General features: G+C 53.7%; 1 pseudogene; it reads right to left on the bottom strand.

Annotated features, from left to right (window-relative positions):
• Positions 1-4237, bottom strand: part of LOC111535281 — a 5605-nt pseudogene extending 1368 nt beyond the window's left edge.
• Between the last annotated feature and the right edge of the window lie 344 nt (positions 4238-4581).

Below are 4581 nucleotides of genomic sequence, written 5' to 3'. Positions count from 1 at the left end.
GAAGTATTGGTTGAACAGAAGGGCACTGATCGGAAGCAGAGGCATTGGCTGGGTGAAACTATTTTGACTGGATGTAGGCATATTAGCTGGATGGAGAAAAACTGTTAGAAAGCCATTCATAGGATGGCAAGCCATTATTGGATGGAGGGGTTTTGACTGTCCAAATTTGTTTTGGTTGGCTGGAGGAATATGGATTGGATGGAGGGGAATTAATTGAATGGAGGGGCACTGAATGAATAAGGGTATTGGTTGGATGAAGCCTTATTGGTTGGATTGAAGGGAGTTGATGGATGAAGGAGTATTGGTTGGATGCAAGGACATTGACTGAATGGAGGAGTATTGGCTAAATGAGGGAGAAATGATTGGATGGTGAGGCACTATTGAATGGAGGATCATTGGTTACTTGGGCAGTGATTAATTGGATAGACGAGTATTGGTTGGATGGAGGGGTGTTGGTCAGATGGAGAAGCATTGATGGATGGAGGAGAATTGATTGGATGGGAGGAACATTCATTGGATGAAGTGGTATTGATTGGATGTAGAGGCATTGATTGGATGTAGTAGTATTGGATGGATGGAGAAATCTTGATTGAATGGAGGGGCATTGATTGGATTAAGGAGTCCTGATTGGATGAAGGGGCATTGATTGATTGGACAAACACTGAGTAATTGGAGAAGTATTGTTTCCAGGAGTGTTGGTTGTATAAAGGAACATTAATTGGATGCAGGAGCATTAATAGGATGGAAGATTGTTGGTTGGATAGAGTAGCACTGATTGAATGGAGGACCTTTGATTACATGGAGAGACATTGAATAATGGGGGAGCACTGGTTGGGTAGAGGAGCACTGATTGGATGTAGAAGTATTAGTTGGATAGGGTGTTGGTTGAATAAGGCAGCATTGATTGGCTGGAAGGGCACTGGTAGGATAAAAGAGTGGTGCCAGGATGGACAGGGGACTTTGCAGGAGAGGGGAGCCAGGTCATACTTCGATGGCCTGGGTGTATTGTTTCAGCCACTGGTCAGTCTTGGAGATGGGCAAGTTTGGCTTCGATTTCTTCATACTGTCACTGGAGGATAGAAGAGGCATTAGGCCCCATGTCTCCCCACATCTACCACTTGGGGAAACCAAAGATCTGAGCCCAGAAAGCAGACAGACAGACCTCTTCTCTATGGAATCATTTAGGGATTCAGTCCTGTCAACAAGCTGCAGAAGGTGGAGATAGACACAGGCCTGTAACAGCCAAGGCAAAGCTATCCTCGGTATCCCCAACTACTCCCTCCACCAATCCAAATCCCAACCCTTATATTACAGGAGTTTGCTCTGCCCCTGGCAATGGGGTAATAGCAGACAAAAGCAGGGCCTGGACCTGGTTGGTCTTCCTGTGGTTGGCATGTAGCATTGGCTTTCTGGGTATTAGTCTGGGAGAGGAGAGAAGATGGTGGACTTGGCAGCTTGACCTACTTTGGTGATGGGGCTCAAGGGAGGCAAGCTATCTTCGATGAACCCCTCCAAGACCAAGTGTCTAGGTGTCCTGGGCTGCTGACATTTCTGGTCCTAGGGGAAAAAAGACATCCCAGTTGACCCCTTGCTTGTACCTCTCCTGCCTCACCCAGAACCTGTAGGAACAAATGGTGTCCCCTCTGTTGGCCTCAGGTTCTCTATGGCCCTGAAGTGCTCCAGTTCTGGAGCTGGTGGTGAGGAACTGCAAAGTTTGGGGAAATGTTTCCAGATCTATCAAGAGAGTAACCAAGCCTTGCCTGCTCTGAGAATGCGGGCCCAGAAGGGGCAGCAAGGTATAGGGTTGTGGGGTGCTGTCCCACTCTGGGCTTGTCCCACAGGGCCCACAAAGTGGTGCAGACGGCAAAGGCTGACTCATCCCTGGGGTGAGGCTGCACCCAGACCCTATGAGGCACAGCCGTCACTTCCTCCTGTTCCTCCTCAGCCCCTGTGGCCACCAGGCTGTCCTGGACAGTGTCCTCTGGGTCAGACCCCTCCTTGCTCAGACTCAACTCCTCCAGGTGGACTTCATCACTGTCCTTTTCACAGGCATGCAGGCGAGGCCTGTGGGTGGAAAGGGAGGCTAAACCATTCTAGGGCCATTGGACTGTTAGGCTGACCGTTTCCCATTTCCAAGCCTCAGTTTCCCTATCTGTAAAATAGGGGCAGTCAGGTTAGTTGACTGCCAAGGGATCTGAGATCTAAGCCCATTAGGAAATAAGTTCCAGTGGCCTCAGAGCCACCGCAGTCCACTTGGGCCCCTGTGTCAGGGCCTGAGATTCTTGGAGAACTGCCCATTCCCTGCCAGACAGGGCTGTACAGACTGAGGGTCCCCCAGGGGCACTCAGGTTGGGTTCAATCCCCAGCTTTCTGGCTGGGCTTCAGTCTGGCAGCTGCTTGCCCACGCTGTTGGTCTGGGGTGGTCCCAGTGGGAGCAGGCTGCCAAGGTCACCACTCCTGCTCTTCTCCCTGTAGGGGCCTATGGGTGTTGTTAGGGACTGGAAACTGGGTCATTTGGAGGACTAGGCAGGTGTAGGGGACAGGTCACTGAAGAGTGGGTCCAAGGGGCTTCTGGCTACAGGGCATGGGAGGCCAGTCAGCTGGCAGCTTGGAGTGGCTCTGCATTTGAGCAGGACTGAACTTGTAGGAGAAGATGGGAAATTCTCAAATTTTTCATGATTTCAGGTCCCTGGGTGTGTGTGCCAGCCAAGACCCAGCCCCACCCGTCCTAGGTGGGCAGGGGTCTGAGCCAGCAGCAGTCACACAAAGGGACCATTCAGGAGGAGGTCCGTGTGACCAGGCAGGTGCAGGGGGTAGGGTGGCAGTTGCAGAACTAGGCTCCACGGAAGGGTCAAATGCCCCCTGCTGTTGGGAGCAGCCATGCCCACCTAAGCCTGAGGCCAGCTAGAAGGGAACTGCCCCATCTCAGAAATGGAGGGCCAATCACTCCCAAGTGTGTATGGGGTGATCAAGGCTGGGATTCGTGGGGACCCGTGGGCACTGCAACAGGACAGAACCAGTGGCTCCTGGGGGAGTGGGAGACCACTTATATGAAGACAAGGGAGTATAGCTCAGCAACACAAAGCCTAGAGCTCCAGGCTGCTTTAGAGCCTCAGAGGGGCCAGGAAAGACCCTGACCAGGGAGAACTGTCAACCCAGCTAGGGGCTCTGGACCCACTCAGGGCAAGGGGATCCTAAGCAGGGCTGGTGTCCCAGATGGCCTGGACCCCGCAGCGCGAATGGGGTCGGCCCCATCGTGTCCACAGGTGACCGAGAGGGGCAAGGACTCTGAGCAGGGGTAGTGAGGTGCGACTCGGGAGCAACCCCTGTTGGGCCTGCTGGAGTTGAGACAGGCACACACATCCACGCATCTGGAAAGTGCATTTTCCGGGCAGACTCTCCACCATGCACATCTGGAAATACCTGCTTCCTTCCATGGGCATGGAGATCAATGACACCCAGGTAGGAAGGGGCAGTGTTGGCAGTAGGCACTCAGCCTCTATTAGGGAAGCGGTCGCAGCTGTGTGCTGATGTGAAAGCATCCAGCTGGTCCCCTTCCTGAGTGGGGCCCAGGGGCCCTGCGGAGCCCCAGAATGAGGTTTCCTCACAGCCCCTTGCCGGCCGCGGTGATATCTCGCCCTTTTCCTCTCTTTTCTCCTTTCTCCCCGTTTTCTGGCCATGGGGACATTTCAGGGACTGCTTGGAAAGGGGACTGCTTGGAAATCACCTACGGGTGGCTGCTCAGGTGCAGGCAGGAGGCCTGAAGGGAGCCCTGCTCTGCCCAGCACCCGCCCTCGAGGCCCACACACACACCTGTACTCTTGCTCCCCCTCAGGACTCCTGCATCGGGGCTAATGTCCGAAGTTCCGTGGGCCTCGTTGAGCTGCTCCCGCTGCTCTGGCCTCTTAGTCCAATCGCCAAAGCCCTCATCCTCATCCAGTTCATGGGCCTCCACGAGCTTCAATCTGATGCTGAAGGCAGCACGGGGGAACTTAGGACTGGGCGGCTGCTGCCTCCTCTGCCAGGGTCCCACACTCACCTCAGGGCACCTGCTCACGCCCTGGGCTCCAAGTGTAGGAAACTGTCTGCCACAGTGCTGGCTCTGGACTGTGTCTCCTGTGATAAGAGAATCCCATGGGCAGGGCTGTACCCCCGCAATCAATCTGGGGCTCCCTGAGAACTGTGATTCCTTGAACAGTCCAGGACTCCCTGAGGAGGAGGGCGGTGCCTCCTCCATCAGTGTAGGGATCCCTGAGGGCAGGGCTGTGTCTCCTCTGTCAGCCTGTGGCTCCCCAATAGCAGGGCTGGGCCTCTCTCATCAGTCTGGGGCTTTTTAGGGCAGGGTCTGACCTCTCTCATAAGTCTAAGGCTCCCTAGGGCAGGGTTGGGCCTCCCTCATCACTCTGGGACTCCTTCTCATACACCAATCTGTTTTCTGTGTATAAACTTACCTCTTCCAGGCATTCCCTTTTAATGGGCTCAAACACTACATGAACTTTTCTATCTGTCTCCTTTCCTTCTGCCACATGTACTGAAGGTTTATTTACATCATAGTACTTCACTCCTTACACAAGCTATTAA

This window comes from Piliocolobus tephrosceles, chromosome Y (assembly GCF_002776525.5).
Source record: "Piliocolobus tephrosceles isolate RC106 chromosome Y, ASM277652v3, whole genome shotgun sequence".
Classification (NCBI taxonomy): Eukaryota; Metazoa; Chordata; class Mammalia; order Primates; family Cercopithecidae; genus Piliocolobus; species Piliocolobus tephrosceles.
This window is presented reverse-complemented; position numbering and strand designations above follow the sequence as displayed.